The sequence below is a fragment of the Anabrus simplex genome, chromosome X, assembly GCF_040414725.1.
Source record: "Anabrus simplex isolate iqAnaSimp1 chromosome X, ASM4041472v1, whole genome shotgun sequence".
Lineage (NCBI taxonomy): Eukaryota > Metazoa > Arthropoda > Insecta > Orthoptera > Tettigoniidae > Anabrus > Anabrus simplex.
The window spans coordinates 3,407,618-3,424,482 of record NC_090279.1 but is presented as its reverse complement, the minus strand read 5'-3'; positions in this window follow the sequence as shown (position 1 = coordinate 3,424,482).

Below are 16,865 nucleotides of genomic sequence, written 5' to 3'. Positions count from 1 at the left end.
TGTTGATCTTCAGTAGTGTCCTCTAGAAGAGAAAGTTCACACTTCTTACTTCAAGCAAAACAAAAACACATCAAAAATGACACAGTTCAAAAACTCAAAATTTTCCACGTTGTGACATCTTTTGAGAAAGTAGAGAATTAATAGCGTAGATAAAGTTCAGACTTCCTCCAGCAGAGGAGTTTCAACTGGCGCAAATTTTAAATTAGCGGAGTGGAGGTGTACCACCCGGTACAATTATTATTATTATTATTATTATTATTATTATTATTATTATTATTATTATTATTATCGACCAACATTTCTGACTTCAACTGATAATTGAAATTTAGATATTCGCCACGACTAATTTACACTTATAACTTTCCAAAAATCCACGCTTTGGACAATATCTCATCGAACATTTAACACCAAATTTTAACCGTCGCATTTTACCGTTCTTGACATGAAATTTACACACTGAAATTTTCACACGCTGCCCAAAAATTACAACACCTTTCGCCTGATAATTACGAATATCAACCCGACAGTCATCTGGAAAGTTTTGTTGGGACAGAACAATAACTAACTACAACATAATACAAATATAGACAGACCTTAACAATGGCATCATTCCCAGCATTCTGGTCGCATCGTCACCAGCAGACCTCGGGCTTAGCCGCACATTTTCACAGATAACATTTTCATTTCCAAAATCTCACTCTTACAAACACTACCCTTCTCACACACGATATTAAAATTACCACATAAATCAGGCACTTTCTCTGTAATTTGCACCACGAACTTCCCTCGTTCTGCAGTCGACTGCAACTGTCTGACTCGCTCCCAGAGTTGTCTCTCTCCGTTACTCCAATAAAACAGGTGTTCAACAGATAAAGGGAGCAGAACTACTCTGAATAGCTTCCCCAAACCCTCTTCACTTTCAAGCGTACATGAGATGATATAAATAAAACCTGCTGTGTATATTTCAACCAGCCTACACTTTCCTAGTTCGTCGGCAAACGTTCAGAACTTTTCCAATCACTTTCTCTTCTTACCCGAGTATGTGGACCTTAGCCACGGACATGTATTTAATTATTTGTCGATCAATCTGGCGCGAATTTCCAATGACGACGGGCACAAGCTCCCGCGGCTTCAAGTTCCAGATCGACATTGAAAAATTTACGGTGGGGGGTTTCTTTTATAATCTCAGAAGGGACGCTATCCCCACTATGAGGCTTGATTGTGTAATCTGCTAATTTTGCGTCTAATAGACCGATTTTGATGAGACTTGTCCCAGAACTCCGGACAGGCTTGCACTTATTTTAGATGTTAATCTTATAATTTTACTACACTCACAACAGGGGAAATAAATTATTTCTGCCCGTGCGTTTCGCGCGTTTTCTTCATCCACTGACCTTGGCACGTGTAGCTGGTTCGCTGATCGGACGCCAACATGTACTTAGGCTTAACTACATTTAAGTTTTTCCCTGGGGGCTCTGTCTTCACGTAGGGTTTACGAATAATTTTACTCATTTATTTCTTTATTTACTGTATTGCCAAAATCCCTCGTTATATAGAATTCCATGAATTTAAAGAATTGTCGGGCACTCGAGTTCCACCGAGGTGTCCCGGTATTTCACGAGCTTGCCGTGAGATCCTTCCCACGCTACATCGGGGCTTTTAGGAGCGCAACATGGCTGCCCTCAAACATAAAAGTTGTTTCTTAATACCAAATAAATATTTAGAAGAAAAATATTTTTCTCTCCGTAGAATTATGGGTTCAAGTTGATTGTAAGGAATGTGAAATAAGTTGGTAAATATCTCCAATAATAAACATCAGAGATTCACAGGAACTTTACTTTAAGTGCTCGTCACAAATCGCACTCCCGTTGGTATACTATGACATTAAAAATAGGGTTGATATTCCTAGGGTTAAAATTGGAAGTCACGCAGATAACAATAGAACAACAGTGGAAGCTATTGGATGAGGGTGACAGTGGGTTGAGTGAGAAGACGTATGCATAGAGCGGAACTTTCTTTCACACATCACAGGAAAACTAGAATCCAGCTTTGAATTGTTGATGCTAGTAAAATAAATTTTAATTTATCTTCTGGGAAAATAAATTGTTAGATGATGCAAATATCTGTGAGTTTTCCGCAAATGTGTAGTAAAGCTGGAAATATGGTCATAATAATTATAACACCAGCTGCGCGGCGGAAATACTTGATGTGAGTCCCTCGACCTCTTGACGCGATTGTAACGTCCAGCCGTCAGAGCAAATGAACACTATGACTATCTCGAGGAAGAACATCTATACTATACACTCTTATGCCTTTCAGCGTTCCGTCTGCAAGACTTGTGAAGTTACTAAACGCCTCAAGAATAATCTATATTCAACAATCCCTGAGACCTCGTTTATTTCCACATTCTTATCTTTAAAACTGATTCTGACCATCGTCTTCTGTGTTTCCCTCTACGTCACTTACCTTCCACAACAACTTCATTATTCTCCTACCTCTCCACAGAAGCCGGTTCACGTGTTTCCTATAAGTGTGCGAAGCGAGAACATAATCGTGTAAAAAGTACAAAATTAACTTGAAATCGAGAAATACATCTCTATTTAACGTATAAGGGATAGAAATACGACCAAAGTTGTAGATCTCCCCAGAATGCAAAAGATTGTGCTTTCTGTTTTGTGAGATGACTTACCGCTTAGCCACCAATTATTCTGAAACGAAGGTCTGCACCGTCGTTAAAATTTCATCCCTATTCCGATATTTTCCGGCGCCAAAATTTATACATTTGCATAGCTTAGAATATTTCCTCAAAGAAAGAGTGTCCAGGCTTCGCGATTAGCATTCGCATATGTATGGAGGAAGAAAATAATACAGTTAAGAAAGTTGAAATTAATAGAAAATAGGTCAATAATAGAGGACAGTCAGATAGGACAATAATATGTAAACACCAAGTGAATGTATTGGAAAATCAGATGCTGCTCAATAAATTATGCTGATATGAGTTAAGGATATAAGAAAGCGGTAACAGATGGGAAATTTAGGCGGTGGGATTCTTAGGTAAACACATGAGAAGATGACTAATGGTGTTATTACTTAAGCTATTCGATGACGGTTATAACCTCCAACGATATTCTATCAATATCCCGCAGAATGGCCGATTGACGTCTCTCTTGCTTTCTACCCAAGGGACAACCACGAATTTACAGGAATGATGACGAAAATGGCAATACGCTACTTCTTTGCTGGCAAGCAGTCAGAGAAGTTGCCATGGTAACCTGCAGGTTCGTTGTCGGTCTGTCGGTCACTCAATGCAGAGCATGATACCCGCAGAAATTAGAAATTTTCTCCGTCATTTGAAGAGCAAGGTCAATTATGAACATACTATAAGTTTTTTATAATGAAGAGATATTTCACATACAGACCACGACGTTTACAGAAAGACAGTAGTATAACAGAAAATGGGGGAAAACTGTTTGGGTTTTCCTATAAACACCCAGTCTATTCAAAGATTTTAAAATGATACGCATATCAGAACCTTCCCCGGGATGTGTATATACCAAATATGACGTTTGTTTAAGATCTATCCAGGCGTTTCACCGTGATGGTGGTACAAACAAACAGACAGCAAACAGACAAAGGACAAATAGACACGAAAAATAAAAAACACCGATTCGGTATTGAGTTGACATAAAACGGATAAATATCTGAAAAATAGGCAAAACAAACGAAATTTCAGAGAGCGGACCCCTACAATTGTATTTATATAAATAACAGATAACATTTATGAAGCTAAATGAGAATATTTGCATGGTAAAATTTGCTATTAATTTGAGGTAATAACGTTTAAATGAGGTACCTCGATTATTTAACTTAAATATACTAAGTCCTTACAACCAATAATTAATTATTTAATATATCTTGAAGGAAACTGATTACTGCCAAATGGGTTAGAGTTCAAATTCTGGAATCCCCAAATTACAACTGTTTGATCAATCAATCAATCAATCAATCAATCAATCAATCAATCAATCAATCAATCAATCAATCAATCAATCAATACTGATCTGCATTTAGGGCAGTCGCCCAGGTGGCAGATTCCCTACCTGTTGTTTTTCTAGCCTAATCCTAAATGATTTCAAAGAAATTCGAAATTTATTGAACGTCTCCCTTGGTAAGTTATTCCAATCCCTAACTCCCCTTCCTATAAATGAATATTTGCCCCAGTTTGTCCTCTTGAATTCCAATTTTATCTTAATATTGTCATCTTTCCTACTTTTATAAACGCCACTCAGACTTATTCATCTACTAATGTCATTCCACGCCATCTCTCCGCTGACAGCTCGGAACATACCACTTAGTCGAGCAGCTCCTCTTCTTTCTCTCAATTCTTCTCAACTCAAACTTTGCAGCATTTTTGTAACGCTACTCTTTTGTCGGAAATCACCCAGAACAAATCGAGCTGCTTTTCTTTGGATTATTTCCAGTTCTTGAATTAGGTAATCCTGGTGAGGGTCGTATACACTGGAACCATACTCTAGTTGGGGTCTTACCAGAGACTGATATGCCCTCTCCTTGACATCCTTACTACAACCCCTAAACACCCTCATAACCATGTGCAGAGATCTGTACCCTTTATTTACAATCCCATTTACGTGCTTACCCCAATGAAGATCTTTCCTTATATTAACACCTAGATACTTACAATGATCCCCAAAAGGAACTTTCACCCCATCAACACAGTAATTAAAACTGAGGGGACTTTTCCTATTTGTGAAACTCCCGACCTGACTTTTAACCCCGTTTATCAACATACCGTTGCCTGCTGTCCATCTCACAACATTTTCGAGGTCACGTTGCAGTTGCTCACAATCTTGTAACTTATTTATCACTCTATAGAGAATAACATCATCCGCAAAAAGCCTTACCTCCGATTCTACTCCTTTACTCATATCATTTATATATATATAAGAAAACATAAAGGTCCGATAATACTGCCTTGAGGAATTCCCCTCTTAATTATTACAGGGTCAGATAAAGCTTCACCTACTCTAATTCTCTGAGATCTATTTTCTAGAAATATAGCAACCCATTCAGTCACTCTTTTGTCTAGTCCAATTGCACTCATTTTTTCCAGTAGTCTCCCATGATCTACCCTATCAAATGCTTTAGACAGGTCAATCGCGATACAGTCCATTTGACATCCTGAATCCAAGATATATGCTATATCTTGCTGGAATCCTACAAGTTGAGCTTCAGTGGAATAACCTTTCCTAAAACCGAACTGCCTTCTATCGAACCAGTTATTAATTTCACAAACATGTCTAATATAATCAGAAAGAATGCCTTCCCAAAGCTTACATACAATGCATGTCAAACTGACTGGCCTGTAATTTTCAGCTTTATGTCTAGCACCCTTTCCTTTATACACAGGGGCTACAATAGCAACTCTCCATTCATCTGGTATAGCTCCTCCGACCAAACAATAATCAAATAAGTACTTCAGATATGGTACTATATACCAACCCATTGTCTTTAGTAGATCCCCAGAAATCTGATCAATTCCAGCTGCTTTTCTAGTATTAAACTTTCGTATCTTATTGTAAATATCATTGTTATCATATGTAAATGTTATTACTTCTTTGGCCTTAGTCTCCTCCTCTATCTCGATATTATCCTTGTAACCAACAATCTTTACATACTGATGACTGAATACTTCTGCCTTTTGAAGATCCTCACATACACCCTCCCCTTGTTCATTAATTATTCCTGGAATGTCCTTCTTGGAACCTGTTTCTGCCTTAAAGTACCTATACATACCCTTCAATTTTTCACTAAAATTTTTATGACTGCCAATTATGCTTGTCATCATGTTATCCTTAGCTGCCTTCTTTGCTAGATTCAATTTTCTAGTAGGTTCCTTCAATTTCTCCTTACTTCCACAGCCATTTCTAACTCTATTTCTTTCCAGTCTGCACCTCCTTCTTAGCCTCGTTATTTCTCTATTATAATAAGGTGGGTCTTTACCATTCCTTACCACCCTAAAAGGTACAAACCTGTTTTCCCATTCCTCAACTATTTCTTTAAACCCATCCCAGAGTTTGTTTACATTATTATTTACCGGTTGCCACCGATCATAGTTACTTTTTAGAAACTTCCTCATGCCTGCTTTATCAGCCATATGGTACTGCCTAATAGTCCTACTTTTAAGACCTTCCTTTCTATCACATTTATTTTTAACTACCACAAAAGAGCTTCATGTTCACTAATACCATCTATTACTTCAGTTTTCCTATAGAGCTCATCTGGTTTTATCAGCACCACATCCAAGGTATTTTTCTCTCTGGTTGGTTCCATCACATTCTGAATCAGCCGTCCTTCCCATATTAACTTATTTGCCATTTGTTGGTCATGCTTCCTGTCGTTCGCATTTCCTTCCCAATTGACATCTGGCAAATTTCAGATCTCCCGCTACAATCACATTTCTTTCCATGTCATTTCCCACACAGCTGACTATCCTATCAAATAATTCCAGATCCGCGTCAGTGCTACCATTTCCCGATCTGTACACTCCAAATATATCAAGTTGCCTATTATCTTTAGAAATGAGCCTTAAACCTAGAATTTCATGTGTCTCATCTTTATCTTTTTCGTTGCTTACAAATTCTTCTTTCACCTAAATGAACACTCCCCCTCCCACCATTCCTATCCCATCTCTACGATACACACTCCAGTGTCGTGAGAAAATTTCTCCATCCATTATATAATTTCTCAGCCATGATTCAACTCCTATTACAATATCTGGTAAATATATATCTATTAAATTTCTTAATTCTATTCCTTTCTTTACAATACTTCTACAGCTCAACACTAACAATTTTATGTAATCCCTACTTGATTTCCAGTTCCGTGTTCCCGTACCACCGCTCCCTAGGCCACCCTGTTTACCTGAATGTACCTCCCTATTACCCTTCCAAACACATTTCCTAACTTATACGTACCACTGCGGTTTAAATGAAGGCCATCTGAGCGCAGATCCCTATCTCCTACCCACCCATTAGGATCTAGAAATTCCACTCCCAGTTTCCCATATACCCACTCGATAGTCTCATTTAAATCCCCAATCACCCTCCAGTCAGTATCCCTCCTACACAGTATTCCACTAATAATCTCCGCTTTCTTAAACTTCACCCGTGCTGCATTTACCAGATCCCACACATCTCCAACTATGGTACTTATATCAGCTTGCCTTACGTTGTTGGTGCCAACATGAAACACTACCACTTTCTCCTTCCCCTCCTCCCTCTCTTGTACTTTCTTCAACATCTGCCTCAACCTAATCTATATAAATAAAATTGTTTCTGTTTGTCTGTTTGTCTGTCTGTTTGTCTGTTCCACCATCACGTCGAAACGGCTGGATAGATCTCAACCAAACTTCATATTTAGAGTATGCTGACCCCGGGGAAGGTTTCGATATGCATATCATTTTAAAATCTTTGAAAAGACGGGGGTTTTATAGGAAAAACGGTTTTCCTCCATTTTCTCTTATACTATTATAGGCAAAATATCGAATTTGTCGTATAAGGACGAGACAAAGCTCAATTTAATCCTCTTGACGCAAAGAACAAAACTCGGTAAGCCCTACGGGCCCGAAAACCATGTTTTAAGGCCCTAAAACCAACCGTTACGGAGATATTGGCACCACACTACCCCTGCTCTAGGAATCAGATAAAGAAATGAACTGCCGTAACCATGGCAACGTCAGCTCCAGGATTGTAGAGCAGTGAGATTATGCATGTACGTTTGGGCATAGCTGTCAACCAAAATAGGTACAAATAAGACTTAATATCTGGGAAAAAAATATACTGTTGTGTAAGGCACTCATAGGACTCCTTTGGGCGGGGATGGAAAGGGGGTGAAGAACGAGTGTAAAAATCTTACTATATATAGAAATGGAAGTGTGTGTGTAAATGACACATCTCCAACTAAACCACTGGAGCAATTTCAACCAAACTTGGTACACGAATCACTTACTATCGGGAGACGATCACTGTGGGGGGTAAGCCATCCCTAGCGCCCTTAAGGGAGAGGGTCAGGGGGGTGGTAGTTACAATAATAATCGAGAATAGTGTCGAATTCATAGTTTTCGGGGTCGCTGAGTTGAAAAGTGATACTCTAGAATTTTTTTAAAATCCAGCCCCCTTTTAGGTTGGGAGCAAAGGGTGGGGGGGTGGGGTGAGATATAGAAATAATTAAAAACAGTTTCGAATCCATAGATTTCAGGGTCTCTGAGATGAATAGTATTACTCCGGATTTTTTGCAAATCCAAGTGGGGAGCGAAGGGGGTGAGATATAAAATTAATCGAAAAACTACATATAAAAATATTATCTTCTTATTCTTACTATATATAAAAATTGATGTATGTGTGTGCGTGGGTGTGTGGGTGTGGGTGTGTATATGACACATCTCCTCCTAAACCACTGGAGCAATTTCACCAAACGTGGTACACTTATCAATTAGTATCAGGAGACAAACCGCGTGAGGGTAAGACACCCCTAGCACCCTTTTGGCAGGGGGCGAGGGGAGTGGTATAAAAATAATCTTATAAATAAAGTTGTTCGTTTCTGTTTGTCTGTTTGTCTGTTTGTCTGTTCCACCATCACGTCGAAACGGCTGGATAGATCTCAACCAAACTTCATATTTAGAGTATACTCATCCCGGGGAAGGTTTAGATACGCATATCATTTTAAAATCTTTGAATACACGGGGGGTTTATAAGAAAACCAGAATGGTTTTTCCACCATCACGTCGAAACGGCTGGATAGATCTCAAGCAAACTTCATATTTAGAGTATACTCCTCCCGGGGAAGGTTTCGATATGCATATCATTTTAAAATATTTGAATACACGGGGGGTTTATAGGAAAACCAGAATGGTTTTTCCACCATCACGTCGAAACGGCTGGATAGATCTCAACCAAACTTCATACTTAGAGTATACTCCTCCCGGGGAAGGATTAGATATGCATATCATTTTAAAATCTTTGAATACACGGGGGGGGGTTATAGGAAAACCAGAATGGTTTTTCCAACATCACGTCGAAACGGCTGGATAGATCTCAACCAAATTTCATATTTAGAGTATACTCATCCCGGGGAAGGTTTCGATGTGCATATCATTTTAAAATCATTGAATACACGGGGGTTTATAGGAAAATCAGAACGGTTTTTCCACCATCACGTCGAAACGACTGGATAGATCTCAACCAAACTCCATATTTAGAGTATACTCATCCCGGGGAAGGTTTCGATATGCATATTATTTTAAAATCTTTGAATACACGGGGGGTTTATAGGAAAACCAGAATGGTTTTTCCACCATCACGTCGAAGCGGCTGGGTAGATCTCAACCAAACTTCATATTTAGAGTATACTCCTCCCGGGGAAGGTTTCGATACGCATATCATTTTAAAATCATTGAATACACGGGGGGTTTATAGGAAAACCAGAATGGTTTTTCCACCATCACGTCGAAACGGCTGGATAGATCTCAACAAAATTTCATATTTAGAGTATACTCATCCCGGGGAAGGTTTCGATATGCATATCATTTTAAAATCTTTGATTACACGGGGGTTGATAAGAAAACCAGAATGGTTTTCCAAGCATCACGTCGAAACAGCTGGATAGATCTCAACCAAACTTCATATTTAGAGTATACTCCTCCCGGGGAAGGTTTCGATATGCATATCATTTTAAAATCTTTGAATACACGGGGGTTTATAGGAAAACCAGAATAGTTTATCCACCATCACGTCGAAACGGCTGGATAGATCTCAACCAAACTTCATATGTAGAGTATACTCCTCACGGGGAAGGTTTTGATATGCATATCATTTTAAAATCTTTGAATACACGGGGGGTTTATAGGAAAACCAGAATGGTTTTTCCACCATCACGTCGAAACGGCTGGATGGATCTCAACAAAATTTTATTTAGAGTATACTCATCCCGGGGAAGGTTTCGATATGCATATCATTTTAAAATCTTTGATTACACGGAGGTTTATAAGAAAACCAGTATGGTTTTTCTACCATCACGTCGAAACAGCTGGATAGATCTCAACCAAACTTAATATTTAGAGCATACTCCTCCCGGGGAAGATTTCGATATGCATATCATTTTAAAATCCTTGAATACACGGGGGTTTATAGGAAAACCAGAATGGTTTTCCCACCATCACGTCGAAACGGCTGGATGGATCTCAACCAAATTTCATATTTAGAGTATACTCATCCCGGGGAAGGTTTCGATATGCATATTATTTAAAAAAATTTGAATACACGGGGTGTTTATAGGAAAACCAGAATGGTTTTTCCACCATCACGTCGAAACGGCTGGATATATCTCAACCAATCTTCATATTTAGAGTATACTCCTCCCGGGGAAGGTTTCCATATGCATATCATTTTAAAATCTTTGAATACACGGGGGGTTTATAGGAAAACCAGAATGGTTTTTCCACCATCACGTCGAAACGGCTGGATAGATCTCAACCAAATTTCATATTTAGAGTATACTCATCCCGGGGAAGGTTTCGATATGCATATCATTTTAAAACCTTTGAGTACACGGGGGGTTTATAAGAAAACCAGAATGGTTTTTCCACCATCACGTCGAAACGGCTGGATAGATCTCAACCAAATTTCATATTTAGAGTATACTCATCCCGGGGAAGGTTTCGATATGCATATCATTTTATAATCTTTGAATACACGGGGGTTTATAGGAAAACCAGAATAGTTTATCTACCATCACGTCGAAACGGCTGGATAGATCTCAACCAAATTTCATATTTAGAGTATACTCCTCCCGGGGAAGGTTTCGATATGCATATTATTTTAAAATCTTTGAATACACGGGGCGTTTATAGGAAAACCAGAATGGTTTTTCCACCATCACGTCGAAACGGCTGGATATATCTCAACCAAACTTCATATTTAGAGTATACTCATCCCGGGGAAGGTTTCGATATGCATATCATTTTAAAATCCTTGAATACACGGGGGGTTTATAGGAAAACCAGAATGGTTTTTCCACCATCACGTCGAAACGGCTGGATGGATCTCAACCAAATTTCATATTTAGAGTATACTCATCCCGGGGAAGGTTTCGATATGCATATCATTTTAACATCTTTAATACACGGGGGGGTTTATAGGAAAACCAGAATGGTTTTTCCACTATCACGTCGAAACGGCTGGATAGATCTCAAGCAAACTTCACATTTAGAGCATACTCCTCCCGGGGAAGGTTTCGATATGCATATCATTTTAAAATCTTTGAATAGACGGGGTGTTTATTGGAAAACCAGAATGGTTTTCCTCCATTTTCTCTTATACTATTGATTTTCTGTAAACTTCGTTTACCGTACGTGAAACGTCTCTTCATTATAAACAACTTTCGTTATGTTTATAATTTACCTTACTCTTTACATGACGGAGAAATTTACAATTTTCTGCTGGTACCATGCTCTGCATTGAGTGACCGACAGACCGACAACGAACCTACAGGTTACCATGGCAACGTCTCTGACTGCATGCCAGCAGGGAAGTAACGTATTGCCATTTTCCTCATTATGCTTTTAAATTCTTGGTTGTTCCTTGGGTAGAATGCAAGAAAGGCGTCAATCGGCCTATCTGCGGGATATTGGCGGAATATCGTTGGATGTTATAACCGCCTTCGAATAGATTAAATAATAACACCATTAGTCATCTTCTTATTATTTGTTTACCTAGGAATCAATGGACCTAAATTGCTCCTCTGTTACCGTTTTATTATATCCATAACTCACACTAGCATAATTTATGGAGGGGCATTTGTTTTTCCAATACATTAACTTGGCATTTACATATTTGTCGTTTTCCGGCTGTCCTCAGTTATAATCCATTTTCTATTACTTTCAACTATCTTAACTGTATTATTTTCTTCCTTAATTACGCCGTATGTACGCGAGTGCTACAAACTACTGGATGTATTTCCACCAATACTCATATTTAGAATACACCTGTCCTTGATAGATTTTAGGGCAAATATTGTTTCTAAATCCCTGAACTGACTGGGGGTTTATACGAAACCGAAACAGTGATTTTGCACTTCCACAAAATATACACAACCAACGTTAATTTAAATCTACCTGCCTTGGTAGAAATTAATTTCTAAACCTTTTTTCTCATGTGCATCATTTCGATACGAGGATTAATAAGGGAGATATCATTAACGGACCGTTTTTTTGTACAAGTCCCATCGGACTTAACTCACGAGCGGGTGCGTGTAAAGCGTATTCCTTACAACTTGAAAACTACTGAAGACATTCAAACCAAAATTCATATTTAGCATCCACCTGTCCAAAGGTAGGTTTTAAACGTAAATAACATTTCATATTCCGGAATGGACTGGCGGTTTATAGGGAACCGAAATGGTGATTTTACTCTTGCACAATATATAGAGAACAAGACCAACCTGACTGGAAATCGACCAAACGTGATGGAATTCCACCTCTAAACCTTTTTTTTCATGTGCATTTTTTCGTCAGGAGGATTAATAAGGGAGATATCATGAATGGTCAGTTTTGCAGGTTAAGTCCAGCGGCCATAACCAAAAAGGTGTTTTACATGGAGCAGATTCCTTATCTATATAAATCAAATCGTAACGACTGTGTGCCTCTACACTGACTATTTTGGCGAAATTTTCGTACAGCTTTCCGTTTAAGGGGTAATAATGACCATCTGCATAATTTTTGGTTTAGTTTCTGAAAGTCCTAATTTTTACCCGCCTCGCCGAAAATCCAGATTGCGGCATAATCTGCCAGAAGAAAAAGAAGATAATTGAAATTTGACAAAATTATACGTTTTAGCCTGTAACGAACGGAAAACATCCAAGATCATTAAATTCTTCACTTTTTATCCCCGAAGAATATCGAAATATGCAGGCAATTTTAATAATGGTGCAGACCTTCTGAAATTCCTATCGCATAACAGATTGCACAATCTCCGTTCAATTTGGAATGATCTACAACCTTGGTCTTATTACCCTTTGCCTATCTGTATCAATTTTACGTTTGATTTTTCTCTATTAATGGATGTTAAGTCAATTTGGAATTTTCACATGCATAATTTACACCTTCGATTACTTATATGAAATACAGAATCATCAAACTCTTCACGAAAATTGGCCCACCCAGTAGCCATATATGAGCCAAATGCTATGTATATAGCTGTCACATAATTAACCGAAAAGTAATGTAATGTGAGATAATCTTACAAGAACGTTACCCTGTTCCACGTTTCTAACTCAATCTGACCCAAGAATAGATTACATATCATAGGACCAGCCATTTAGGCCACTAAATCCGGCGTGTCTTATGGTATAATCCTTTGTCGATATGACGTACGTTTAGTAGCAGTTAATCTGTAAATGAAGGTCTTCAGTATTGTAAACACGCATATAGTTTCGTATGTCGATCTATATATATTCACTGATGTCGATTTGTAGCGATCGAGAAAGGGTGGGTCTGCTATTGTAATCAGTACTCCCCACACCGACTTTGACTGGCACTATGAAAGGGTTCCTTCTCCAACTCCTGTGTAACTGTCATTAGTAAGGAAGGTCTACAATTATTGTAATGAATAGTTCACTTCTCGATTTGACTTGCAGAAGGCAAGTGAGCATGCAGTTTTGTTTAAAACTCCCCTACCCGATTGTGTTTGGCAGTAGGCAAGGGTGCCCGCCATTATAAAGAAATGTCCTCATCTAAAATGTGACTGGCATTAGGCATAGTGGCCTGCTATTTTGATGGAAACTCACCAACTTGGTGTGACTGGCAGTAAGCTGGCTGAAAGTAGGAAAATGGGCCTGACATTATAATGATAACTGCACAAGTTAATTTCGAGTGGTAGTAGGGTAATTGCATGCCATTATAATAAAAACTCTAATCTGTCTGGAAGTAGGAAAGGGGGGCTGCCATTTTAACGAAAACTCCCCAAATCGATTCTGTCCGCATAGTAGGCAATGGGGCCTGCAATTATAACGTAAACTTCCCAACTCGATTGTGAATGGCAGTAGGCAGTGAGCCTGCCGTTATATCACAAATCCATAACAAACACTTTACATTGGAAAGAACGTACGGGGACCTCCCCATGCTCTTTCTCGGATAACGCTAAGAGACATGCAATTTTAAAACAATCTTATTTACTGCATGCACACTATTTACTTCGATATTCGAATACAATGTAGAATACCGTAGCGAAGCACGGGTACATTCGCTAGTTCCTGGATAACATTCTACCCTGGTTCCCTTTCCTCCACACACTTTCCCCACGTGTCTAACGATGGAATCCCCCATGACCAGAGCCTCAACCCTGCCCACCTCATTTGATCCTCTCCCCTCCTGGTGAGCCCTATCTTTCCTGATAGCTGCAGAAGCTACTTCCTCCTCCCTTTTCTCCTTCCCATGACCCTGTTCCACCTGTCTTTTCATATCCTCTACTCTACATTTCCCTTCCCTACCTTTTCCCTTCCTCCTACTTCCACACATCTCACCAACAGTTCCCTGTCCGTCATCTTCCCTCTGTTGTTCTACCTGGAGTGACTCGTACCGATTTCGCACAGACACCTGTCCTGAATTCTGATCCTGAATAGAGCCCTTAGCCTTCAATCTCCTTCCCCTTAGAACATTAGACCACCTGTCTTCTACAACTCCCCCTCTCCTACCCCTCCTTCTTGTACACCTACTGTAACCTGTACATTGTTTGAGGGAGTCCTATATTCCTTCCTGTCTTCTGTGAGAATCCTAATTATCTCCCTCAAACTTTACAACTCCTCCCTCATACCCCTCAATGCCTCGCCACACCCACAGTTCGTATACTCGCGCTCCTTAGCCATTCTTTACGGAAAAAATGAAATTAAAAATAAAATAATTTTAAAAAATAAATGAACGGAGGGATATATTGTCTGGGATAGTACTCAAAGATCACACAACAATAGGGTAATTAATAGGGTGATTGGGGATTTAAATGAGACTATCGAGTGGGTATGTGGGAAACTGGGAGTGGAATTTCTAGATCCTAATGGGTGGGTAGGAGATAGGGATCTGCGCTCAGATGGCCTTCATTTAAACCGCAGTGGTACGTATAAGTTAGGAAATTTGTTTGGAAGGGTAATACGGAGGTACATTCAGGTAAACAGGGTGGCCTAGGGAGCGATGGATTGACATGATGAACGGCCCCCTACAGTGTTCTCTCAGAGTAACCACATTGAAAGCTTTAGATAGGGAAGAATAGCGGAGTATGGTTCATCGGCTAGAGGGCTGAATATTATGATAGTCACGACGCCTCAGTCATGAGGCAAAACGAAGAAGAAGACACTACAATACTACTCTGTTTTTTATCCTACAACCTGTAACAGGATAAAAACTGCTGTTAATTACTGAATATCGAAAGTAATACACAAGAACTACACAATTCCAAACTGAAATTAAGCCTATCCTTATTACAACAACAGAATATTTTATAAAAGTTTCTACGGATACTTCTACTACACCAGTACTACACAAATATTTTACAATAATAAAATAAGCACACTAAATTCTAATAGGATTTTACTCGTACACTACTGTACAGTACACTACAGTAATTTTTAAACTACTTTCAGACGTATCCTAATTTCGATACCGGTACCGTATGTCACTACTAAGCACAAGCAGATATGAACTTTGCAAGAACTATTGTACTCAAAGATTACCAACAACGCTAAATGCTTAGACAAATTATTATTAGTATTACGGTCTAATAGGTACACACGAAAGATAACACACGAATATAGCAGGCAAGATACGGCACTGTCTAAATGTACTGTACCTATACTACAATGTATCTACACTACACTACACTACGTTTGGTTAAATTCTTAAGTATCGAAAGGATTGCCGTACACGAAGAAAAACACTAATATAACTGGCAAGATATTATCTAATATATTATACCTTATCTTCACTACAATTCTACTGAAATGTGGTTACGTGATTATTACAGCTGGTGGATTACTATTATTTTCCCTACTCCACGTGACTGAGAGTAAAAGTGTCCTTAATTAGGCCTACTGAAAAATACGAGGTTGTCTACAATAATTTCTCAAATATTTCTATCAAAACTACTCCTACTACTCCAGGGACTCTAACTGCAATTTGGCCTACTGGGATATATGAATATTATTATTAGCTAACCGCTGATAAATACTGAAAGATCGAGGGAGTGAAGTATAAATTACGGATACTTTAACCTACTCAGAAGTACAAATGACTGGAATACAAGGCCAGCTGATTTATATTCATATTTACTTGACTACACTACTCCCTTTGTTCACGACTGTAGTCAACAATGCAATATTTGAATATGAGGAGCGACAATAATCAATAACAATACAACGACTGTTAACTACTACCGAGTAATCTCTTTAACTACTTTTTACATGGAAGACAGGCGTATCGTCTTTTTAAATGTAGTAAATTATTACCTTCGCGATAGTTCGGACGGATATCTATACGAAATACCGGAGGAATTTCGGCGGAAGTTACGGTACTATTCCTTATGATAAGCTGCCTTTGTAAGTATTATACCAACGAACCTACAGATATTCACAAATACTTTAAAAGTTAATATTATTACCTAAAAGTTAATATTATTACCTAAAGTATTTACTAAACCTAAATTCGAAACAAGGTACACCTAGCTAGCCTACTTAAACTAGAAAACGTAAATTACTGAAGACCAACTGAATTACTTGTTATAAAATTTAAATAAATATCACTACTC